The sequence below is a fragment of the Lissotriton helveticus genome, chromosome 1_1 (assembly GCF_964261635.1).
Source record: "Lissotriton helveticus chromosome 1_1, aLisHel1.1, whole genome shotgun sequence".
Taxonomy (NCBI): domain Eukaryota; kingdom Metazoa; phylum Chordata; class Amphibia; order Caudata; family Salamandridae; genus Lissotriton; species Lissotriton helveticus.
In genome coordinates, this window is record NC_136057.1 from 355,296,750 (window position 1) to 355,323,511 (window position 26,762).

Below are 26,762 nucleotides of genomic sequence, written 5' to 3' on the forward strand. Positions count from 1 at the left end.
CCTTCCCGATGACTCTCCCACTCTACACCCCCCACACTGGACCGCGATCCCTATCCACAATCGCAACAACCGCCCCCGTCGCTCACGCAACCCTCTTTCCGACCTCGACACACTCACCCTCCTCTGCTCCTACGACCCAGCTCCCCTAAACAACACAACCGCCACACACCTCTCCATTCCCACGATACATTCAAATCCCCGTAGACCCCCCACACTAAACAACAGAATTTCCGTCACTAATAACCTTAGAAAAGTCCCCCTCTCACTAGTACCCTCTACTTCCCTTGACACACCCCGTCTCAAATGCACTCTCCTCAACTGCAGATCGGCCTCTAGACACTCCTCCGCCATCGCTGATCTCATCCCAACATTAGACCTTGACCTAATCATTCTAACTGAAACCTGGCTAACCGAATCTTCTACACCTATAATGGACATTCTGGTTCCCCACCAACTACCACATCACCAGACTTGACAGGTCTGGCAAGATAGGTGGTGGAATCGCATGCATATACAGGAACAACCTTTCTGTTCTGAAAATCACCGCACCTTCCCTACCCTCCCCAACCTCCTGTGAATACATCTGCCTCGATATTATCAGTGAGGGCAAACCGATATGCTCTCTATTCACGGCATTTACCACCCACCCAGGGACAACCTCACCTTCTCCCAACAAATCATGGATATGATCTTAACCAATTCCGGACGACAGCTCACCCAAATATACCTTGGTGACTTCAACCTCCACTGGAACGACCACAATGATGCGGTGGTAAATACTCTTAAAATTTTCCTCAACGCTCTTGACCTCAAACAATTATGCAACAGCCCGACCCACGAGAAAGGCTCTATCCTCGACCTTATCATCTCCAAAGAGGACGCTATCCAACTTGAGTCTATCCAACCCTGTGACTGGTCAGATCATCATATTGTCACTTTCTTCATCAATGAAAAGGTCAAACTCAACACTGTGCACCCCTCCAAGCCTAAAGTCTGGAAAAGAGACCTGAAAAAACTCAACCCAAACTCCCTACCCCCTAGCAGCTGCGACCTCCTGCGCCCTCCTACCGGCGCCACGGACGTCCAATCCTTGACTGACCACTATCTCAACGCCATGACTTCAATAATTAATGAGGCTGCACCCTTGCAGCTAAAAAGAGCCTCTGCTAAAATCTCCAATCCATGGTACGACGGGAGTCTCAATGAGGATAGACGAGCCATGCGAATGGCAGAGCGCACCTGGAGATCAGCTCCCTCTGCACTGCACCTAAAAACCCTGAAGGAAAAGAGAAACGCCTACTTCAGGAAAATAAAGCGCTCAAAATCAGACTTCTTCAGCCTCCAGCTCGACCAAGCAAAAAACCGCCCGAGAAAACTGTTTGAGCTAATCAGAACTCAATCCAAGCAACAATCTCAACCACTCCGCACTAGGCGCGAAGCACCCCCCTGTGAAGAGTTCGCTGCTTTCTTTATCCAAAAAACTGACAACATAAAGAGTGATCTCCTCATTGACGCAAGCCTTTACTCCAAACCCCACTGCATAGCACCCAATGATCCAAAAAACAATGCTACATGGTCATCCTTTGACACCTACTCTGAAGAGGAAATTGGCAAACTGCTCAGCACCTTGAAACCTTCCAATCACCTCACGGACCCCATCCCTGCTAACGCTGTCAAAGACTTCACCCCTTTGCTCCTTCCACTCTGGACTAAAATTATCAACAGCTCACTTCAACAAGGAACCATCCCTGACTCCCTCAAAGTTGGTCAAGTCACACCTCTACTAAAGAAACCTACAGCCGACCCATCTGATCTAAACAATTACCGTCCCATTACCAATATTCCCACTCTCGCCAAACTCCTGGAAAAATGCGCACAACTACAATTGACTAAACACATTGATCGGTTTGATCTCCTCAACCCTCATCAATCAGGCTTCCGAGCAGGACACAGTACAGAAACTGCTATGACTCACATAATAGACGACGTCCTTCAAATCCTAGATCAAAATGATACCTGCCTCCTCATCCTTCTTGATCTCTCTTCAGCATTCGACACCGTCAAACATGAGAATTTACTCGAACTTTTAAACACAAGAATGGGTCTATCTGGGACTGTTCTCAAGTGGTTCACTTCCTTCCTTCACAACAGGTCTCAGAAATTCAAGAGCAACAACCTGATGTCCTCGCCAATACCGGTATCGTTAGGCGTCCCCCAAGGATCCTCCCTATGCCCAACTTTGTTCAACCTAGTTATGGAACCTCTCACCACCTTGCTACAAGCATCCAATGTACTCTTTCACATGTACGCCGATGACACCCAACTATATCTCAAATTACAATCCCCCAAAGACATTCTACTCCTGAACTCAACGATCAGAAGCACCCAATCCTGGCTTGCCGATAATCATCTCCAACTCAATGCCCTGAAAACAGAATTCCTTCTGATCTCACCTCCCGCGAAGATCTCTACCACTCAACTGTGGCTTAAACACCTAACTGCACTCAATGTCCAACCCACCATCAGCAAAATCTTTAGGCATAACAGTCGACACCAATCTCAACATGCAGCAACATATCAGCAAGGCAACTAAGGGAGCGAACTACCAAATCAATACCCTGAGGAGACTTAAACCCTTCCTCCCAGCCAAAGACTTCCAAACTGCAGTACAAGCACTAGTCATTCTTCAAATAGAATACGGCAGTACCGCTCTCTGCGGTCTCCCTCTAACTACTACTGCACCCCTAAGAGCTTCTCTAAACGCTGCAGCGAGACTCATCACTGGTTCAAAAAAACACTCGCATATCTCCCCTGACTTGAAATCCCTGAACTGGCTGCCTTTTGAAGCCAGAATACATCTGAAAATCGCCTGCATGACACACAAGGCTGTACACCTGAGTTCACCCGGATACCTCACCCAGAAGCTGACAATCTCTGGCCGCTCTAGAAACACTAGAGGCACAAACAATCTTCTGCTAAAACCTCGAAGATTCCGGAAGGAAAAAACTTATAAACGCTCCTTCTCAGGAATGGCACCCAGGATCTGGAACTCACTCCCTCCTGAAACCAGGCTCATATCATCCATCACACTCTTTAAGAAAGAAGTAAAAGCTATCCTCATGGCTAAATACACTTGAGCTATTGACGTCGTTTTTAAAGTCGCTGCACCGATCAGTATTATCTGTTCGATCCCTTCAATTGTTTGTATTACTTGTGTTGTTGATTTACCTGGCGGTCTATGCCTTCACCTATTTGTACCACTTGCAATATTGATGTAACTGTTTTACTATGCTCCCTCCTATGCTTACCCCACCCCACTTATTACCCACAAGTACGCCATATCTAATGGCCTGTTATGTATGCTCTGTAAAGCGCTCTGATATCTGCAAAGATCTGGTTTGCGCTATATAAAACTTTCAAAATAAAATAAATAAATAAAATTAATCTTAAACCCAGAGACAGAAGCAAATCTATCAAGTTCCGCTAAGAAGGCCGGAAGGGACTCCTGGGGCGCTCCAGCGTGGCCAAGATATCGTCTGAGTATAGGCTCAGTTTATGTTCTGTGCCACCAAATTGTGCACCCCTTATGACAGTGTCCGCACGTACTCTTTGGGCCATAGGCTCCATATATAGAGCCACAGGAGCGGCGACATGGGGCAACCCTGTCGCGTCCCCCTGCATATGGGGAAGGCGCTCGAAGCTGTCCCATTCACCCACACCGTGGCGACCGGGTTCTCATAACTACAGAACACCCACTGAATAAATCGGTCAGGGAGGCCAAAATGCGACAGGGTGGCTCGGAGATAGGGCCAGTGGACTCTGTCGAACTCCTTCTTGGTGTCAACAGAGAAAATCATACGCTCTGCCGGTAATCGCTCCGATCGGTCCACCAGGTGAAGAAGACGCTTAGTGTTGTCGGAGCACTGGCGGCCGGCACGAACCCAGACTGGTAGGGATCGATCAGCCCGGGGAGATGGGTAGAAAGCGGCTAGGCCAGAATCCCGGTGAAGATCTTCAGGTCAACGTTGAGAAGCGAGATAGGCCCATATGAGGCACAGTGACGTCGATCCTTACCAGGCTTCGGTATGACCGTGATCAGGGCCTCCAGCATGGTGGGAGGCAATGGCGCATCAAGTCCTATGGAATTGAAAAGCCGGACGAGTATCAGAATAATCGTTTGATGTTTAAGACTCATCATTTTAAAAAGCATGGCTTAAGACACATTCGATAAGTGTTAGGCATTCTGTTCATTCAAAAATGTCCCTATTTTTAGTAAACCACAGAGTAATTTGTTACTTTTTTTTATAAACTGTGAAGTTCAGTACAGGAACGTAGGATTGCTGATCGTGTGCAGTGGCATTTTCTCTTACAGTGCTCTTTACCCATTATGCAGAACACTCGCTTTTTCATGCCAACCAGACTTTTAAGCAGTCCTTTCTGACATCCAGTCAACAAGAGTCTCTAGGCACCCACTGGCTTTTCAAGAGTGATATTACGTAGCGTCATTGATGCAGCTTAAATTACTCTTCTTTAGACTGCTTTTAAACAGACCCTGTGTGATACCATTTCCTTAATCTGTGAAAGTTGAGTACTTCTCCGCTGTATCTTTAGTGTATTTTGTGTTTCTCTTAATGATGGTTTGCTCTTAAATCGTGTATGTTCCAAAATACACTGCTTTAACGCCCCTTTTCTTAAAAGACCTTTGCAGCTGTGGAAATCTTTATTACCAATACAAACATCAGAAATTTAAAAAACAAACATTTTGATAAGTAGCACCTTAGAAATCTAGGCTTTCAAGGCAAAATTCATCCATAACTGCACTAAGAACTTCTTCCTCATTTACCTTAACTTCTCCAATTCTCTCAGATTTCATAAAATTACATCCCTCGCCATCATTAGCGTATTTTCATTGCTTCTTAATCAGAATAAAAGGTTTTCTCTGATTACAGCTTTTGCGCAGAAAGAATCACAAGGGATGTAGGACCCTGTCGTAATATAAGTGGTATGCATTCTATAGTAAGATAAAGGTTTTCGTTTGGTACCCAATTACCAATTAAAATAGGAAGTTAACCCATTGTGTTGAATTCTGGATGCTTTTGACTTGAAGAATGGAGATATTGAGGTACATAGTAGGTCTGCTTAGAACTTTAAATTCCAGAATCCAGCTTGTTGCTCGCCAGGTGAAGGAGGAAGGGCACCAACGTCATGTCACTATTTAGAGCACTTATGGTTTCCACTGTACGGGACATGGCCCGAATGAAGACCAGGCCAATAGCAGGCCTATTTACGTCCTTCAGAGCCCAATGGAGGCTGGACTGGGCCATCCCTCTTGGCTGTTATTTGACTTGATTAATTGCTAAGGGGTGTTTTTTTTCTTTTTTTTGAATGGGTGAAAGGAAAATTATGCTTTCTATGGAGTCCAAGCTAATTCTACAGTAAATTGTTTATCAGACATAGTGGGAGTGATTAACAGGGACATTAATGATGTGGAGGAGAGACTGGAAGTAACTCAATGAGTAGTAAATGAGTTACAGGAATTACAGGGCCCTTTTATAATGGAAGAAAATATTGGATCAGCAATGACTTGGAAGGCAAGTGGTGTTTGAAATATGGAGAACCAGTAGGTTGTAACCAAACTATTGCCAATTATTCAAGTTACCACTTGATCTCTGGATGCCACACTGCCCTCCAAAAACGCACAAAAAAGGTTCTACCACCTTCAACATGCAGTGGTAGTAAGGCTACACATTAAAATGTAAATACCCCACTGGGTGGAGGTGGAACAGAAGGATAGGACTTTTTGGTTCTCCAATCTGCAATATTTGACCAAATTAATTTACTGATCACCATTTGTGAGGGGGAAAGTCCTCGAAAAAATAGTCAAAATAGTCAATATGAATAGCAGACTAAGGGCAATGGTGATCACTATATCTAAGTGCTAGGTGGAAGTTGAGATTAAAACAACTCATTCTCAGCTGGAACTAAATAATGACAATTCAGGTGTAGCAGTAGAGTCGCAAATCACTGATGATAGCCATCGGAGGTCATGTCATGGTAAGGGTTGTTATATTCATTCTACTACTGTGTTAAAGGAGGTTAATCTACCTGGCATAGTCAGATGGCACCGAGGTTATTCATACTACAGGAAATTAAGGTTAAACACATACTAATTTCTCGGTTATTCTAGATCTGTCATCTGAGGCCACCTTTTATATTTTTGTGTTGCTGAACGTTCCCCCTCTTGTGCGTACACAGGGAGAAAACTGGTCACAGCTAAGAAATAAAGTAGGTCACTAGATTAGGAAATATGGCAGATGATCATAATTTATGGTTTGATAAAATTATGGCTTGGAGACTATTATAGATATGGATGGAGTGTTAAAACATGTCAGGAGGATTGTGTTGTCTTGAAATTTAGACCTATTTGGCTATTTGAATCCTTGCCCAGATTAAATTGCAGACGTAACATAAAATCACAGATTAGAGCAGTTCCTTTGTATTTTTTTTCTATAAGCCAGCGACCGCTGACACATAGTGATGTTACATATAAAACTAGTGTACACAATCATTCTTTTTTTTTTTTAAACAGATTTTATTGGTTGCACGGTAGGAATACAGCAAGTAATTCTCTGAACTCCAGAGACAATCACTAGGACAAGTTATTCATTGCCTTAACATGCAAACATTTTCATGTGTGACTAACCAATAAAGAAAGAAATGCATTGTTGCAGAAACCCCCCCGTCCCCCCCAATGCGTGCCGCTGCTTACTCTGTCCATGTCGTGCTATGCGCGCTACAATGTCCACCATTTCACAGGCCATCTGGCTGTCAGATTAACTGTGGCATGTCGTCCTCTGGGGGCGGGTCCAGGCCCCGATAGTCGGCCCAACGCTTCCATATTCTGTAATGCTTGAGCGGGCACCCCCTTGCTACATAGACTGGTTGTTCCAGGCCCATACAAAAATCCATGCCATTCTGCCATGCTAGGAAGGAAGGGGCACAAGCCATCTTCCAAGACCTCGCAATGTCCCTTTTGGGGAGGGTCAGTCCCAACAGCATTAAGTAGCGCTTATATCGGTTGCCCCCCACTCCCGCCAGCACATGAAGAAGAACTAATTTAGGGTCTTTCTGTAGCTCCCAGGCCAGAACCTCATTCAAACAACGCAACACTATGTCCCAGAAACGCTGGAGAACCCCGCAGTCCCACACTGTATGCAGCTGCGTCCCCACCTCTGTGTTGCATCGAAGACAATTCGGAGATGCAATTAAGCCCGCCCTCCATAAGCGTTGCCTAGTATAGTACGTACGGTGAAGGTACCTGAATTGTATCAGTCGCAGGCGCGTAGAGATGGCCGCTCCCCTAGGTCCCTCCAGCGCCTCCACCCAATCCTCCTCGTCTAACTCTCCCACATCCCGCTCCCACTGGGTCTTAAGATGGGCAAGGTCTGAAGCGCTATGTCGCACAAGGGTCTGGTATATGCGGGATATCTTTTTGTCCGTCAGTTCTCCCATGAAGACCTTGGCCTCAATAGGGCTAAATTCCGGTATATCTTCCACTCCCTGGAGATACGGGGTCAGAGCATTCCGGAATTGGAGGTATTTATAGAATTGTGTGTGTGGCATCTCAAACTCCTCCCGCAGCATAGCAAAGGACTTGAGCACCCCCCCGGACATGACGTCTCCCAGTGTGGAGATGCCAATCGCATCCCAACTCCGAAGGCCCACCAGGGCCGCCATCTGAAGTAATCTTCCGTTCTGCCACAACGGGGTCTCCAGGGTTAGTACATTCCACCAGCCCACCCTGCGCAGGGCCTGCCGCCAGATCCGAAAGACCACCTGTGTGACTGATGGTAGGGATCTCCGAAGAGGCGCCGAATAAAGTAGCGTGTGCAGGGAGGCAGAACCCATGAGGGCTCTTTCAACTGCATAGGCGGGGTCGCCCCTGTCCGCATACCACCAGTCGTTCAGAACCAGTAGATGGGATACCTGGTAATATGACAGTACGTCCGACGTAGCAAGGCCGCCTGTATATGTGGAATGAAAGCAGGTCCTCAGTGCCACCCGCACTGCTCCCCCTTCCCACAGAAAGCTTTTCAATGCTGCGTTCAGGCGCCGGAACCAAGAAGGTGGAATCAACGCCGGATGATTCTGTAATTTACATAGTAGGTGCGGCAAGGCGACTATCTTAAAGATGGCAGACCTGCCCTGAATGGAAAGCGGCATCCTGGCCCACGCCTTGAGATCTTCCCGTGTGTGTTCCCATACTGGGGTAATATTACGCTCCAGGGCCACGGTCGCATCCTCTGTAAGGTACACCCCCAGATATTTCACTCCATCAACGGCCACTTGAATTCCGTCGGCCCACTCACCAAGAGGTTGCGGGCCCCCTCGAGTCCATAGTGTGGACTTCCCGTGGTTCATAAAGAGCCTCGACGTTTCTCCAAAAATTTGCAGGATCCGCAGAATGCGAGGCCCCAAGCGATCCAAGTCGGATAAAAAGAACAGCACATCATCGGCGTAAAGAGCTATTCTATCAGCTACGCCAGTGGACCACTGAAAACCCCTCATGTGGGCATCGATCCGCACCCACACCGCCAGCGGTTCCATAGCGAGCGTGAATAGGTACGGGGAGAGGGGGCACCCCTGCCTAGTCCCCCGCTGGATACTAAAAGAGCGGGAGGTCCCGCCGCCCACTCGCACCGCTGCCGTCAGGTCCATGTAGAGGAGCCGAATATACGCCAGGAATCTGGGGCCCAGGTTCAGGCGACTCAAGAGGGCAAATAAATATGTCCAACTCAAAGAGTCGAATGCCCTATCCATATCCGCCAGCAGCAACGCCGCCGGCCCCCCCAGACCTCGCCAGGCTGAAATCGCTACTTGGGCTCGCCTAATGTTATGTCGAGTGGCGCGCTGGGGCATAAAGCCGGCCTGGTCTGGGTGGACCAGGTCCGTGACATGAGGCTTGAGCCTATTAGCGAGTGCCTTCGCCAATAGCTTGGCCTCAGTATTGAGCAGCGAGATAGGCCGGTAGGACTAGTGTCGCTCCGGAGGGCGCCCTGGCTTCAAAAACACTACCACCTCCGCATGTCTCCAATCCGGAGGCAGCACCCCCCTTTCACGGGCCTCCTCGATTACCGGCCGGAAGTGGAGAGTCAACTGCGTCGCATATTGTCTAAAGAATTCGCTCGGAAACCCATTCGGGCCCGGTGCCTTGCCCGGGTTGAGTTCACCCAAGGCCGTGGCCAGCTGGTCATCCGTGAGTGGCCTATCCAGAGAATCGCGGACCTCATCCGAGAGAGCCCTCGGTGGGAGGTCATCTAGGAATCGCTGCACCAGATCGGCATCCAGGCACTCCCGGGGAGCATACAGAGTCTCGTAGTAGGAGGCAAAGCTACCAGCAATTGCACCTGGCTCCAACAGAGGCTCACCATCTGGGAAGACTATCTGGGGTAGTGGCAGCGCGTGCATAATGCCCTGACACAGGCGATGGAGCATTTTACTGGACTTGTCGCCCCACTGATATATACGGCTTCGTGTGGCTAGCCACGCCTGGCGGGCCTCATCCAACAGTATTGACGTATATTGTTGTTGCGCCAACACTAGCTGACGCCTTATCCGTTCGCCGTCCTCCCCCCTGCTTCTACGCTCCAGGTCCTCCAACTCTGCCTCCCGCCGCACCAGGTCGCCACGCTTCGACTTCCGTGCCGCTGAGCACCACGAGATATCAACGCCCCGTATAGTGGACTTCATGGCCTCCCACACCACAGCCGGGGATGCCACGGAGCCCACATTGGTGGACAGGAAGTGCACAAGTTCGCAAGCAACATGTGCGCGATAGGGGGGCTGCCTTAACTGCCAAGGCGACAGGCGCCACCGGAATGGCTGCCTGGTGCGCCCAGTATTAACCAGGACAGAGATCGGAGAATGATCCGATAGTGCCCGTGGAAAGATCTCCACCGACATAAGCCTGTTGGCCATTACCCGCGGAAGGAAAATATAGTCCAGGCGCGAAAACGAGTCTCGCGCTGAGGAGTAATATGTGAAGTCCCTACGTGCTCCTCGTTTGTACCTACAGGAGTCAATCCAGTCCAACCCCATGACCATCGCTTTCAGTCGGGACACCTACCCCTGCCTCCTAGCCACTTCGCCTGCAGCGCCCCGCCATCTGTCACACGTCACGTCCATAACGTCGTTCCAGTCCCCCCCCACAATCGACAAAGCTGTAGGCATATCTACCCATAGGGACATCAACCTCTCAATTACCACTTCACCCCCGATCTCCCCCTGCATGAACACATATCTGCCCTGCGCATCTAGCCAAGTGCGTTTATGTATGAAGGGGACCCTACGATGGATTAGGATGGCCACGCCCCGCAACCCCCTCGTGAATCCTGAGGGGAAGGCCTGCGTGAAGCCATTTCGCTGGAGACATAGCGCTTTGGTACCTAATAGGTGGGTCTCCTGTAACAGCAGAATATCCGTCCCCCTCCCTTTGGCCCAAGCAAAGACAGCCCCCCGCTTCACCTTGTCCAGCATCCCTCTCACATTCCAGCTCAGTACACGTGTCCCAAAGGGACCTAGACGGAGCCCCCCACATCAGAAGACATTTGTGTAATGGCATATAACTCATACAGAGCGCGTTACAGGCAGCGCCATCAGCACTCACCACGGATCAGAAGCAGCACAATTCGCACAGACCCTTCCCCTGAACCAAACCAGCCCCAAGCCCCAACAACCCCCCCACCCACCCTCCCCACCCCTCCCAAACATGGAAGCACCTGTCGCGGTCAGGGAGCGTTCCTGGTCCCAACGGGGAGCCAGGGAGCCTCCCTTCCAATGGATCCCCTCTGCACAACCCATAACGAACAAGGCTGTGGTCCCCTCCCAACCCCTACCAAGCGTGGCAGCCAGCCAAGCTTAGTCACCCTGGTCAAAGATAACAGTCAATCAAATGGGCTAATGTCTTTGCCCCCCACCATCAGGACACTTCTTCGTCGGCCTCCTGTGACTCCTTGTCCTTTGCGCGCCTTGGACCGCGACCGCGAGCCGCGACTTGAGCGAGATCTGCCTCGGCGCCTACGCTGACCTTCAGAACCCCTACCCGAGGGGCCCCCAGTCGAGGAATCGGACTCACCACCTTTTGCCGTATGGACCCGCACCCTGACAGTCTCATCCGTCCACTGAAAGACGGCCTTCGGGGTATCAAAGAAGAAGGTACGGGACTGGAAGACGACCCGCAACCGAGCCGGATATAGTAGGGCATACGGTAGCTTCAGGCCCCGGAGGCGGGCCTTGGCCGCTGCGAAGGATTGTCTCTGCTGTTGCACCAATTTCGTGTAATCCGGGAATATCAGAATATGGGAGTTCTCAAACAGAAGTTGACCTTTCAATCTCGTCTGTTTCAGGATAGCGTCTCTGTCTGCGTAGTTCAGTAGTTTGGCAATCATGGGACGAGGGCGTTCTCCCACTGGAGGTTTCTGAGTCAAGGCCCGATGGGCCCTTTCCACCACGAAGCAGCGCGAGAGGGTGTCAGGCGGCATCCACCCCTCCGGCCATTGTGTAAGGAAGCGTTCAGCATTGCCCTGTAAGCAATCTTCTGGGAACCCCAGGAAGCGAAGATTACTGCGTCTGGCGCGTCCCTCTGCCTCCTCTGCCCTTGCCACAAGACCTTTTTGTGTCCGCTCAAGGGCCACCACCCTCTTCTTTAGGGTAGTCATGTCATCTTCCATGGCTGAAATGCACGTCTCCGCGCCCGTTAGGCGTTCCACAGCGTTTCGCAGGTCCTGCCGGAGGAGCATAACGTCGGAGCCCACGGCCCCGATCTTGGCGTCTAGAGCATCTCCGGGACTGCGTGATCGCCGCCAAGAGCGCGGCATAGTCCGGCACGGAAGTCGGCGCCCCCTTTGCACCAGCGGCTTTGGTGAACTTATCGATGGGGCCCTGTTTGCCCTGGCTTCCACCTCCACCCCGCGTCATGATGTTGGAGCTGAGCAGGGCCTCACCCCAGACAGTCTCAGTGGAAGCCGCTCAGACAATGGCGCCTGCGACCGGCACCCCGAGCCAAGGCGGCAACACCGGTGTTGATGCACTCACTGCGATTAGCAAAGGGCAGCCGGTGCCCCAAAAGAAGGGGTTTCTTAATGTGCAGTCCATGGTCACCTGGCTCCAGCGGGGGTGGGGTGGGGGGGAAGAAGAAAAAAAAAAGGGGGGGGGGTGGGCACCATGCGGTCCTCTCCACAGAAGTCCGGTGCTGGGGCCCGATCCGATCCCCCCAGATGCGACGGCGCCCGTCGACCCCGGGAGCCCACCGCGGCGTCCACCCAGCTCCGGACCCGCTCTCCTCTCAGTTGGATTCCCATGGCAGCGCGGCGACTCAGGGACGTGGGCAGAAGTGGTCCCGGGGCCCGATCCGACCCCCGAGGTGGCAGTGCGGTTCAGTGGCCCCCTGGTCCGGCCACCCTCTGATCCGCAGCAGTCACTCACTGCCGAACGCAGTCTCCCGGCAGCGCGGCGCAGCCTCACAGCGCCGACCGCGGCCCTCCTCGCAGGTCAAGATGGCGGCCGCGCTCCTCCGCTCTTCTCGCTGCCGGGACTCGCCGAGCCCACTCCGCCGTCACCGCCCGTTGTGTCTCACGGCGGGGTATGCCTTTTCAGGGCCCAGGGTCGTCGGTCTATTGCAGCACCCGAGCGCCGGCAGCACCCGGGTCAGGCGTCCCCACCGCTCCGGGCGCGGCCTCTCCCGCCGGGCGGGACGCTTCAATAATCGAGACCCCGGCTCCAAGGGCCGCGCCCACCAGCTCGGCTCGCAGCCCCCCTCCGGGTCGTCTCACCGCCGCAGAAGGCAACGCTGGCGGCTCCAGTTGCGGGTTTCAGGCGTCCCGGGGTTAGGGGTTAGTATAGATGGCAGGGAGCCCCGATATTCGACCAGGGCCAGGATATTTAGTGAAGGATGTTGTTCGGCTGGTCGGAGCTCCGGCTCTATACGACCGCCATGTTCGCTGGCCAAGCCACGCCCCTGTACACAATCATTCTTGAAGTGAATAATGTGGAAACTAGAAAAAGATTTACATCTTTAAATACCTGCAACAATGTTGATTTACTAGGTTATACTAAGGAGCCTTACGGTGTTGCTGCAGGATGTGATGGCTGATCTGGGTTCCCTGAAGAGATAGTGGAACGTGGCGTGTGTCCAGATTTGGAGATCTCTTTGCAAGGTGTCCGGGAGGGGAGAAAGGAGATGGGGAGGGGGATTCCTCCAGTGGTGAGTAACAAAGGCCCCGACCCTAGGGAGGATTATTCGTGGAGGCAGGAACTGAAATTACTATGGGTACACCCCGAAGTTTGCTAGCCCGATAAGCATTCTAGATTGGAACGTGGCCGGTCTTAAGAGCAAACTTAATAAATAAGCCTGGGCTTCTTTTATAGAGGGTTATTCAGAAGTATTATTAGAGGTTTATTCTATTCTGTCTCCAGGAGACATGGGCAACTGGAAGTGTTTACCTAAGCATATGTGTGACCTATCAGAGGAAGCACATTAATTGGCTTATTTACAAGAGCAGAGTCGATTGGAAGGTTGCATCTGCATTTTAAGGTAGGCAGTTCTTTCTCTGCAACTGGCCAAGTTTGCTATCTTAATGGGTCACATTATTCAGACCCCATCAAGCGCATCTTTGTTAGTGTCTATTATGTCTTGCAACACAGGTTCGAATTTATGAGAAGTGATCACGCGATTTTCCCCTATCCTGAGAAGTTAGCATAACAGGTAAACTTGATTCTGTAATGCCCACCTTACACAACGACCTCAGCTTATTCATTAACACTGACATTTAGTATACATTTTCATTAATATACAGGCTGTGCACCAATGTGTTCCTAGTCCTGATGAAGACCCCAGTGTGATGTTGCCCACTTACACACACTTTCGGGGGGGTGAAACGTCGCGTGTCATACCCAAATAGACCTATTTAAGACAGGATGAAAAACACATGCCTTCTTTAAGGGCATCAACTTTTTTGGGGCGCTAAAAGAAACTTATGTGTATATATGTTAATTGTGTTGACTGTCTTTTATTTTGTCTTTTGTCATAGCACCAGTATTATTTATGAAGCACATTCTTACACATGTATATATATATGTTACAAAACATTGTCTACAGTCTGTATTTGGTCTGAATGTTCTTATGTACTAAGCACAGACGATATGACTTTAAATATATCGGTCATCTCGAACTGTTATCAAACAGTGTCTTGATTTCTAATGTTTGACTAAAGGGTGTTTATATGTAACATTAATTGATAATCTTTTATCTATGTGGATATATTCCACTGATCAAAAGCAATTACCTCAACGTGGCATAACCTCTGCTTCTATACTGTTATTACACCACAGCAGAACCTTTCAGAGCAGGGCATGCAAGTGTGGTTTTATTTCCACTCTGTTTTTGAGTACAGTTGTGTTCAATCACCTTAGTTGTCTAAATTAGCAGATAATTGAGATATTGTTAATAAGGGGCCATTTAGTAGTCGTGTTTTTCTTGTAAGGAAACAGAGTAAAGTTTTATTGATTGATTGACTTGAAGAATGCCTATTCCACAATCAGTCAAAAATCCTCAAGTTGCTCGCTTTTAAACCTACGCAATTTCAAGAGCTCTAACAAAAAGATATCCAACAGATCTTTCATATTGTCTACACCATCAGTCGACCGAACGCTCAGGAAGTCCTTATCTAAACACCTATTGTGCAAACCTTCGATTTGAGCGGCATCTGTAGACGTCTGAGACTCAGTAAAAAATGCAAATCCAATTTCATTGCTCAAAAGTGCATCTTTTTTACTTTAATAAAAATGGGTCTTCAACATCCCAGCGTTGTTTTACAGACAAGCGTGTGTAAGCAATGAGGAGTGTTGCAGAAGCTGCCTTATGTACAGCCTGTATTAACGAGTTTACTCTAGTTAATCTGCATACTGCTTGCTTAGCGTTCTTAGCAACAACCATCTTGCTGGTTCTTGTGCATTAGTAGCCTTCAGCAGACTCATAAAGGGAAGCATCTTAAAGGGAACAATTTGTGATGTAATTCGTCCAAGGACACACGCTAGTAAGTATTGCCTGGTCTTATGCTCTCAAGACCCTTCCCTCGCTCTTTATTCACACAGCTGCTGCATGACTGTTCGGGGGTAATTGGCTGTGGTCTCCATTAATGAATATGTAGCAGGTGGAGTCAGAACCAACCTTTGGAAAGGATTCTACTTTTCCAGTATCCAGCTAATTAATATACATTGCCATTGCCTAACCCACCAAACAGTACTGTGTGTAACTTTATGCAATCTTTTAAGTTTTGCTGCTTCCATAGATGTCTCATTAGAGTTGTAAAAAAGCCATTTTACATGTATTTTCGTTAAAAAATGGTCGCACATTTATCTTGATGGACCCAGAGTAGAGGCCTAACCCCTCCCCCGTAATCAAGTATAAGATGATCTAGAGATGCCAATGAACAAATGAGTGTTGTATTCAAAGATCATGGTGCATCCTTGTAGGAGGATGAGGGGATGTGGATTTTCAAACCATAGTGAAGTCTGAGACTGACCTTTGACTAAAGTTTCTGAAAACGAATACGATTTTAATTATGAAATTGCCTTGAAAAAGTAACAGCAGAATTTTATTGCAAGGTCGGAGTTACTTGTGATAACAAAATAACGAATGCTTAGTTTGCTACGAATGATGTTTAAAATGTCTCGTTTGTTTTAAGAAAATAAGTTATAGCTGCAAGAGGTTCTTGTCAATTACTCCTAAAAAACAAAATGTAGATGTGCGTACAAGGATTTCTTTTTACTTATATTTATTGTGAAAAATCATGGATCAACGCACACTAATTTGTATACTATTTTGTGGATTCAATAAGTTCTCCAGCAAGACTCCCCACCCCCTGCCAATTATAGATTTGAAAAAATGTGGTCACGAAAATTGACATTTTTTTATAAGAATCATCTAAACATCAAGACCAGTTAAATTATTGGGGAGTTACGGTCTCTAAAATGTTTCTACTTGAGGGGGCTCAAAAAGTTATAAACAAATTGTTTAGTGCATGCATGTACTGCAGATCCTTTTGCAAGTTTGCATTCCTAACTCTAATTGGATAACTTTGTGTTTCATTATGGTCATAGTTGTTCTGACACTAGGTCTCTTCACCTCGTGAAGCAAAGAAAAATCACATTTATAAACAGTTTGCATATCAAGCATCATGGCTTCTTGCCAGCATAGCTACTCCACATTATTTTGTAAAAGATACTATGTAGGACACTTTGCTACAGGGTGTATAAGACAATTAATGCAAAATAAATACTTAGCTATAATGGGAGGAGAATGTTTTTATACATAGAGTACTGGTGAATGACAAAGTGCACCTAATATTTTGATGACAAGCTTTGGTTGACTTTTTCAAAGTCGTGTACCTTCCGTGCAGACCACAAGAAACTCGGGTAATAAGAATCTTTGTTTCTGACTTGTCACTTTCTTTTTATTTGTAATATGTTTGTGCATCCCATTTTTAATACCCATTTATCTATCTTTATCCATTCTAGGTATGTGTGCCAAAACTATCTTTATATAGCCTAGCTAGCCTTTCTTAATTTACATAGCCAGTCTCTTCATTTCTGTATATTTCATTGCATATTCCCTCTTCGGTCGTTCGTGGTTTATTGCAGTCCTGTCTTCTCACTGAAACAGAATCCCAGATCCATCTGGACTGGAAAACTCTGAACCTACTGGAGCATGGTTAGCCAATGTTTACAGACCTGTTTTTAAACCTACTTTGAGTATCTTAAGTTGTTTTCTATTACTGTGATCCTACTGGGCAATTTCAGGCCCTTTGTCACGATTTAGATTTTATGAAAAAGTTTGACTCGAACACCTCTTTTCTCAAGTTTATTAAAGGTATTCGGTAAGCGGAGCTATCCTGATGTGGGCTTCATCCTTAGAGCGCCAAAATAACATTCACCGAAACCGCTGATATTCGTAATAACATGGGATACATGATATAATAACAAGCACATGAGTGCATCTGCAAGTGGTAAACAAGTTCGAGCAGGTTTTAGTAGTTAGAAATAGTAACTTATGGAACTTGCATTCTTTAACGACTTGAATAGGCGTGTTTGAACGAATGGCCAACTATGTGGGTGTGGTTATGTTGTTAAAAAAGGCCGTATTTTGCAGAAGGGTGAAAGGAACAGCATCTTACAGGAAAAGCGAAAAGTGTTGTTCGTAGTTGAACAGCAAATAGAGGTATGAAAGAACGCTTTACCTACTTTGTTTAAGGGTAGTGTTTAATGTTGTACAGTTTTTCGAGCTTTAGTTTATTCGAACCCTCTGGGGTGATGTTGTAGATTGACATTCAACCGTAACAATCAAGAGTAAAACGGCTTCAGGCATACCCCATTTTACACATTACTCCAATGCCCATAACAGCATGTCCCGCATTGACTATTTCTTCACTTCGCTCGCAGATATAGATCACTTTCAACGTCTTAAAGGACTCTCATGGGGTATCTCTGATCAATCCCCGCTCAGTCTTGAGCTCACCTTCCACCGGCAGGTTACCCGCGGCCCCTTAGTCATCAGCCTTTGGCTTCTCAAAATTCCAGACATCAGAGGACCTGGCTGAGCACACAGACTACTATTTCACTGAAAATGTGAGATCAGTGGACTCCGCAAACATAATATGGGAGGCGTATAAGGCAGTAATCAAGGGAAGGGCCCAGGCCTTAAAGGTCGGATATCTCCGCAATCATAATGAGCAGTTGGCTCAGATAGAAAGTGAATTGCTTCTCATTGAATCTGAACACACCTCCTCTCCCACTGACGACACAGCCCACAGACTCAGTATTAAACGATTAGAATACAGAGCTATGGTACGGGAAAAGGCCGAAGCGAGACTCGTCACAAGGTGTACGAGCTTGGTAAAAGAGCCGGCAAGATGCTGGCATGGCTTGAACTGCGATATCAGGAGGCTAGAAGGGTCCCGATGCTCTCAGGGGCGGATGGTACGCAAATAACGGACCCCCATGAAATAGCGGAAACATTGGCAGATCACCTAGAGGTGGTGTATACCTCTAGAACTGACTACACCTCTGAGGACTCTTGTCGGCTCGTAGAGGAGATGACTCTGCCCACGCTCTCTGAAGCCTACATAGCGGCCCTGGACGCCGATCTAACGGCAGAAGAAATCTGCAAAGCCATATTTGCCATTAACTCCGGAAAGGCCATGGGACCCAATGTAATTCCCATTGAATTCCTTAAAGGAATGGACCTTAAAATAGCTCCTCACCTTAAAAATATGTTATTCGATGAGTCGAGAAAGAGGTCTTCTGCCATTGGATCAAAGAGTGGCCTCAATATTGGTCCTCCGCAAACCGGGTAAACCAGCAACCAAGTGTGGCTCCTACAGACCTATCTCACTGATCAGTGCTGAGGCCAAGGTCTTGGCGAAACTTCTTGCGACCAAATTACTCTCAGTCCCCCCTTGGTACATGAAGACCAATTGGGCCTTATACCAGGCCGGAACACAACCCTGAATGTTCGTCTTGTCCACAATGTTTTGGGGAGGCAGCCCTACCTGCAGGAAGATCCTGTGGTGTTGTCTCTTGATGCTACCATGGCGTTTGACTCGATTGAGTGGCCCTATCTTTTCGAAGTGTTGGCGAGATTTGGATTTGGCCAGAGATTTCGACAATGGGTAGCACTGCTGTATACAGATTTGTTGGGACAGGTAAGAGTGAACAATCGCACATCACGCTCGTTCACACTGCAAAGAGGGACCAGGCAAGTTTGTCCCCTGTCCCCATTATTGTTTGCGCTGACCCTCGAACCGCTGGCCCACTGGATAAGACGTGATGCCTCTATACGAGGATTAAGGTGGAGCGAAGATAGAGGAGACAAAATCTCGCTATATGCGGATGACATCCTTATTTATTTAGCATCCCCTCGAGCCTCCATCACTAGCTTGCTTAATGTCATTACCAATTTCGGTAAATATGCTGGCTATTCCATTACCTGGCCCAAATCGGTATTATATGTATTACATGGCCCCCCACCCCACCTGCCCCACGGTTACACCATAAAACTGACCTAAGAGGGCTTTAATTACCTGGGCATTTTTATCACACCCGCTCCTAAATTGTTCTACGAACTCTATCTTCTGGGCCCTCTTAAACGACTACATGAAGATGTTACACACTGGAGGTCCCTGCCCTTATCCCTCCTGGGCAGAGTGGCCTTATTTAAAGTGCTAGCGCTCCCTAGACTTTTATACGAACTTCAAAATTGCCCCTTCCCTAGGGGCAATTTTGCGGACTCCTATTTTAACACCCTAGAAGGGGAACCCCGTCTCTTGCTCTGGGATGGAACGGTGCCTCGTATCGCTCAACGAAAGCTCATAAAGGGGTGGTATGATGGGGGAATTGCTCTTCCAGATTTACGTCTCTACTACTGGGCCTCTCAGTCGGTAGCAATCAACCAATGGCTTTACGGATCCCCTACAAATCTGGCCTTCAACCTAGAGCAGTATCAGACGGGTCGGGAGGGATGTTTGGGCACGCTCTACAGTAAGGCTGGAGGAACCGCTACCTAGGACCGATGGCACAAACGGTAGCCATATAGCACAGAGCCAACAATCGTTTGGGGTGGGCGGACAAATTCACGAAAGCCACACCATTGTGGTCCTCTCAGAGGTTGGGCTCACTTTGCTTCCACGTGGGGTTCAACAGGTGGGACACTATTGGCATCACTACTCTGGGGGATTTGGTCAGCAAGGGAAAACTTCTCACCTTTTGGGACCTACAGCAGAAATATGCTCTTGCACAGGGTGAGGCTATTTACAGATCCGACATGCTATTCTTACACAGACTGCTTACTGAACCACTCCTGACGAAAGCCATCTCCTGCACATATCGTAAACTATGCAATAATTTGCCTGACTTCTTTCAGACTCTACGAGAACATTAGCAATCTGACGTAGGGCTATTGGACGATGAAGATTGACAGACCGCGCTGATGTCCCCCAAGGAGACGGCGATAAACCATCACCTCCGCCTGATACAGTTAAAAATACTTCATAGATCCTATATGTCCGGAGTCGTCCTGGCCAGAATTGGTAGACGTCCCAATGTATTGTGCCTGAGGGGATGTGGCCAAACTGGTACCTTTTATCACATCACATCATATGGGACTGTCCACATATACACTCCATCTGGGATAGGGCACCCCAAAAAATTATTTGACACACTAGGCAAAGACATTTCTCTAGTAGATCTCTGTGTATAGTCATAATCTTGTGAATAGTCCCGCCCATGTGTGTGAACCCCGGAGCAATCGAAATAGTCTCTTAAGTTGTCTTCTTCTGCAGTCCTGCATAGGCACTTAAGAGATAATCAAAGACAAATAATGCAGCCTAAAACTACAAGGCTACATTGGCCAGTACTTCACCTCAAAGTGAAAAAGATAACCAAATAATATTAAATTTTACACACTTTGTAAAGTTTCACACCTAGAGAAACTCCCCTTCACAAAAATCCTTTGTCATGATAGAGAGGAAGGGTTGGACAGACAAGCCCCATAGGCTGCCATTATGTGTCTGGAAAAGGGATACCCTGCCTTTAAGGAACTCTCCAGAGACCCTCGGTATCCCAGGATGCACAGCCAAAGGCCTTTTACTTTCAGTTCTTTTTTCCGGCTCCTGCTAGCAGGATCCTGGAGCATTGAGTTCTACCTTTTTTGGTATATCCTCAATTTTTGGAGCTTTTCCAGTGTTTTGAGTGTTTCACTCGATGTCTGAGGTCTTCCTCTTCCAGTTGCTGTCTTTTTTGACCAGTTTTGCCACCTATTTTTTGTCGAAATGCCAGCTTTATTCGACAAGTGCCCTGAGTGTGGTAGGGTAGGAAGAAAGCAAAATCTGACCCCCACAGAGTATGCATACTCTTTGTCTCCCTTCTACCCATGTCCCTGACTCCTGTGATATCTGTCACTCTTTCTCCAGGAGGACCCTGCGTGACAGGGATAAGATTCGTCTCCAAGGCCTGGAGCAGAGGAGGCATCAAGAACCAGGTGGGACTTCTGGGCATGGAAGGACTCTGTCATCATCCTCTGCCCGTGCATCGGCCTCTGGGGAGCTCCCCAGTCAAGAAACGGCACCGGTCCGAGTCGACGTCGATGGCTTCAACATCGGCGTTGAGAGGTATGACTTCCATCTGCTCCCCGTCGACCCAGGGCTCTGGGTCGAAGCGACGTCGACGTTCGGCGTCGAGGGGTAGGACGTCGAGACCTTGGATGAGGTCGCCGTCGATGACATCGCTGGCGTCGACACACCATCGACGTCGTTATAGTCCCGAAGAGGCAGGCGCTCGCCATCGAGGCGACACCACCGTTCGCCTTCAATGTCAACACGAAGATCGACGTCGAGGAGATAAAGATCAACGTTGAGGCGAAGACACTCGACGTCGGGGAGTTCGTCAACGTCAGGAAAAGCGACGTCGAGAAGAGAGACGTCAATGAGGTCGACGTCGAGGAGGGAAAAGTCGACGTTGAAGAGTAAGTCGAGGCCCAGAACGGTGTCTAGTGCCTCTGTGGTTAGCGTCTCCTTTTTATCATCATCGGCGAGTTCCCGGTCACGGCGGCGCTCGCGCTCAGAGAGGTCCGCCTCCAGAACATCCTCCCCGAGGCCTGCTCGTAAGAAGAGGAGAGTTCTTAGGTCACCGGACTCTGATTATTCCCGGACCTACTCGCCCTCAAAGCTCAGGACGCCTACGCCTCCTCCTCTTCCGCAACTTCCTCCTCCTCCCCCTCCCCCTCCTCCTCCTCCACCTCTGCCCCCTCCTCCACCACCGCCTCGACCTCCACAACCGAACCCTTTGGTTCCGGCTCAACCTCTTCCGTTTCCGCAGACTCCTGGGCCTGTGGTTCCTGCAAGGCCCAGAAAGCCAAGGTCAAGATCCAGAGGGAGGCATCGCTCTCGCAGTGAGCGTATGTCTTCGACGAGGTCACATCATCGTCGGCGGAGGGAAAGGTCATGGTACAGGTACACGGACTCGTCCAGTGACAGGAGATATTCTCCCACTTTGTCGGACTCTCCTCCGACGAGAGTGTCACCAGTGGATGACATTGTGACGTTCCAGGATGTGCTGCTGAGGGGGGCAGCGAAGTTGGGGATCACATTGACTGTGCCCACCCCTTCCACTTCTGTGACTTTTTAAACATTGCAGCACAGGCACCTCTCTCGACCTTTGCTACCTTTGGTGCCAGGTCTGGAAGAACTGGCCATGGAGGTGTTTCTGACTCCGGCCTCGGTGAAGTACAGGCCCCCGGATTCGGATCCCGCGTTCTTGAGAGCAGATCCTGTGCCGGATTCTGTCAGCGGCCAAGAAGCAGCATTCCACTGCCCCTTCGTCTATGGTCCCACCAGACAAGGAGAGCCATTACATGGATTCGGCAGGAAGAAAAGTCTGCAGTACAGCTGCCACTTCGATGAAAGTGGCTAGTGCATCAGCGCTTTTGGGTCGGTATGACCGCTCCACGTGGGAGTCCCTGCAGCAATTCATTGAGCTCCTCCCGAGGGACAGGAGGGAAGACTTCCAGGAGATCTTGAATGAGGGCATGAATCTCTCCAATCAGGTCATCAGTTCGGCGGCAGATGCCTCTCTCCTGGCTGCGCATGGGTACTGCCATGGCATAAACTTGAGACGACATTCCTGGTTGCGCCTTACCTCTCTTAAGCCTGAAGCGCAACAGCGCATTGCTAACTTGCCTCTTTCGGGATCTACCCTCTTCGGGGTTCATGTGGACGAAGAGATGGCCCGCATGAAGGTGGAAGTGGAAAAGCTGAAGGCTGTAGGTTTGGAGAAACCAAAGGACCAGCGAAGTCATTCCGTCCCTTCCAGAGGCGTTACTCTTCCCAGAGATATCAGCGGGGGCACGATCGCCAAGCTAGCCAACAGCAGCAGCAACAACAGCAATACCAGCCTCCTCGGCAAATAAGGGCCCGGCCGGGTCTAATCCCTGAGAAGTTACTTCCCCCTCGTCCGTTACCCGCTCCGTGGGGGGAAGCATACAGAATTACTTGGCAGAGTGGAGAAAAATTACTCAGGAAAAGTGGGTGCTGAATATTGTTTGCAATGGATACGGTCTTCGGTTTGTCAGCCCTTCTCCAGCTATTCCACCGGTTCCTTCGCACTACCAGCTGCAAGAACTCCAAGCGGAGGCCGATTCCCTGTTAAGAAAAAGGGCGATAGAAGACAGCCGTTCTGTTGAATCAGCTGGGTTTGCATATCAACATGTCCAAGTCCGTCCCGACTCTGGTTCAGTGCCTGCAGTACTTGGGAGCCTCCATCAATACTCTCAGAGCAAGCGTGTCTCCTTCAGAGGAGCAACGCTTATCGATCCTTCGGAAGGCTCAGGCTCTCATGTCCGTTCCATCAACGACAGTGAGGACGGTGTCTTCTCTTCTGGGGTCGATGGCCTCTTGCATCTTCCTCACACCACATGCACGCCTCCACATGAAACCGCTGCAGGAATGTCTGGAGGATCAATGGGACCAGAATCGAGGGAGCTGTGACGACAGGATCCACCTGTCTCTACACGCTCAACAGTCCCTGAGATGGTGGTGTTCGGCAGAGAATCTCCTCAAGGGGGTTCCGTTCCACAAGGACATTCTAATACAGACCATTGTGACGGATGCTTCTCTCCACGGCTGGGGAGCGCATTCAGATCATCTACAGATCCAAGGAACGTGGTCCCAGACAGAATCAACGTACCACATCAACTTTCTGGAACTCAGAGCTGTACATTTGGCGCTGAAAGCCTTTCATCCGTCCTTCCAGACCAACTCCTTGCTTGTACAGACAGACAATACGTCCACGATGTATTACCTCAACAAGCAGGGGGGCTCGAGATCGCGCACACTGTCCCAAGAAGCGCAGGCGATCTGGCACTGGCTGCTAGCCAGAGGACTGACGATAACGGCTACCCATCTACCAGGTGTGCAGAATGCTCAGGTGGATGCACTCAGCAGGCTGGTCCAGGAAAACCACGAGTGAGTCCTAAACGACGAGGTACTAGGAAACATCTTCGGAAGATGGGGCACTCCAGATCTGTTCGCCACCGCCGTAAACAGAAAAGCCGAGACTTCGCCTCCAGGTTTTACCAACCGGGGACTCTGGGGAATGCGCTATGGATCAGCTGGTCGAACAGCTTTCTGTACGCTTTTCCACCTATTCCCCTGATTCCGGCAGTGCTCATCAAGCTGTCTCAATCCATAGCGCAAATGTTCCTCATTGCTCCGGAGTGGCCTCGACAGTGGTGGTTCACGGACCTGCTCCACCGGTCTCTCCAACCCCACCTCCGGCTTCCATGTCGGCCGGACCTTCTAACGAAGTTCGGGGGGCAGATGGTGCACCCCAACCTCTCATCGTTGAGTTTGGCCGCATGGCTCCTGAGATAGTACAGTATGGACACTTGAACTTGCCTAACACCTGCAAGGAGGTACTCAAGGAGGCTAAGAGACCTTCCACCAGGACTTCCTATGCCTACAAGTGGAAAAGGTTCTGTATCTGGTGCACGTCCAAGAACGCTGATCCTACCTCCTGCAAGGAAGATGTCATCCTTCCATATCTTTTGCATTTGGCTCAATCTGGCCTTAATTGCTATTCTATTAAGGTTCACCTCACAGCATTAACTGGTATAGGAAATGCCCTTCACAAACATCCTTCTTCCAGATTCCTGTAATTAAAGATTTTTTGGAGGGATTGAAGAAAGTATTTCCCCCTGTTAGGCGTCCGTCGCCTTCATGGGAACTGAATGTGGTGCTGTCTCGGTTGATGAAGGAACCTTTTGAACCTATTCATAAGGCTTCTCTGCAGCATCTTTTCTGGAAAGCGGCCTTCCTTGTGGCTATAACATCGGCCCGCAGGGTGAGTGAGATCCAGGCCTTGTGTTGCCAAGAGCCTTGTATGGTGTTTCATGCTTCTAAGCTTGTCATGAGGACTCACCCTAAGTTCCTGCCTAAGTGATTTCTGATTTTCATGTCAATCAGACGATAACTTTACCTACGTTTTTTCAACATCCTTCCTCTCCGGCGGAGAGGTCTCTTCATTCCCTGGATGTAAAAGGGTGTTGAAATTCTACTTAGACAAGACCAAGGACATTCGTAGGTCAGACCAATTGTTTGTCAATTATGGTTCGGTCAGGACTGGTCTTGCCACATCTAAACAGTCCATCTCTAGATGGATAGTGTCCTGTATACAGTTATGTTACCAACAGGCTAACAAGACCTTAGGGGGTAAGCCTAAGGCTCATTCCACCAGGGGTAAAGCAGCTACAACAGCTTTGCTACGTAATGTTCCCATTGCAGATATCTGCAGGGCTGCCACTTGGAAGTCGGTCCATACCTTTGCCAAACACTACTGCCTGCACTCTGATGCCAGAGCAGACGCGCAGATTGGGCAGGCTTCGTTGAGAAATCTGTTTGCACAGTGGTGGTTTTTGTCTGTTTCCTCCACCGCTGGTTTCGTTTGTTGGGATGGGCTTGCCATTCTATTCACAAGATTATGACTATACACAGTGATCCCCTACTATAGAAGGAGTAGTTTCTTATCTGTAACTCCAGTTCTGTAGTAGGGGTATCTCTGTTATAGTCATAAGCGCCCTCCCTCCTCCCTGGTGGATGAAATGATAATGTACTGAATGCTACAGGCCTAGCTTTATACACCTTCAAAAAGAACTGAAAGTAAAAGGCCTTTGGGTGTGCATCCTGGGATACCGTGGGTCTCTGGAGAGTTCCTTAAAGGCACGGTATCCCTTTTCCAGACATATAATGGCAGCATATGGGGCTTGTCTGTCCAACCCTTCCTCTCTATCATGACAAGGGATTTTTGTGAAGGGGAGTTTCTCTAGGTGTGAAACTTTACAAAGTGTGTAAAATGTAATATTATTTGGCTATCTTTTTCACTTTGAGATGAAGTGCTGACCAATGTAGCCTTGTAGTTTTAGGCGGCATTATTTGTCTTTGATTTTCTCTTAAGTGTCTATGCAAGACTGCAGAAGAAGACAACTTAAGAGACTATTTCGATTGCTCCGGAGTCCACGCACATGGGCGGGACTATTCACAAGATTATGACTATAACAGAGATACCTCTACTACAGAACTGGAGTTACAGGTAAGAAACTACTCCTTCATTGTCGTCGTGGTTAGGGCTCCTGAACATATGGGAGGCCATAGATTTGACAGACATAGAGCTAGTAAAACGGGCTATTGCGATGCACGGGGATCCTGTATGAGGCCATTGACAATCGGGTGGGTTGGAGAAATGGACTGGTGCATGATCGGAGAGAAAGAAGTTTATAAACTAAGAGGCTGCCCCATGAAATGGGACAAGTGGGGAGGGTGGAACGCCTATAGAGACAAAATTTGTGGTACTTCGACAGGAGATATGGCAATGGAAAGAACCCGGCTCGCTGACCCCTTGACTGGTTGACGCCTATTACATACTAACACCGATTGTTTGTGTTATGTGATGCTTGAATGTCAATGTGATATTGTATTGATGACTCTGCGCTTCTTTAATTCAATAAAAATTGTTATAAAAAAAAGGAGTAAAACGGCTTGCTTGGTAGCACATTTTGGAAGCGTTTTGAGGGAACGCGTTGTTTTTGGGAGGGCTGGCATGGTAGATAATTGAGTACAATGCAAGTAACCAGTGATTAATATTGATGTTTTGAGATTTGC

At 48.6% G+C, this 26,762-nt stretch overlaps 1 protein-coding gene across 27 annotated transcripts in view; it reads left to right on the forward strand.

Moving 5' to 3' along the window:
• The window catches only part of MICAL3 (microtubule associated monooxygenase, calponin and LIM domain containing 3), a 2,019,125-nt gene that overhangs the window by 1,019,842 nt on the left and 972,521 nt on the right, over positions 1 to 26,762 (forward strand). The gene's annotated exons all lie outside the window — the stretch shown is intronic.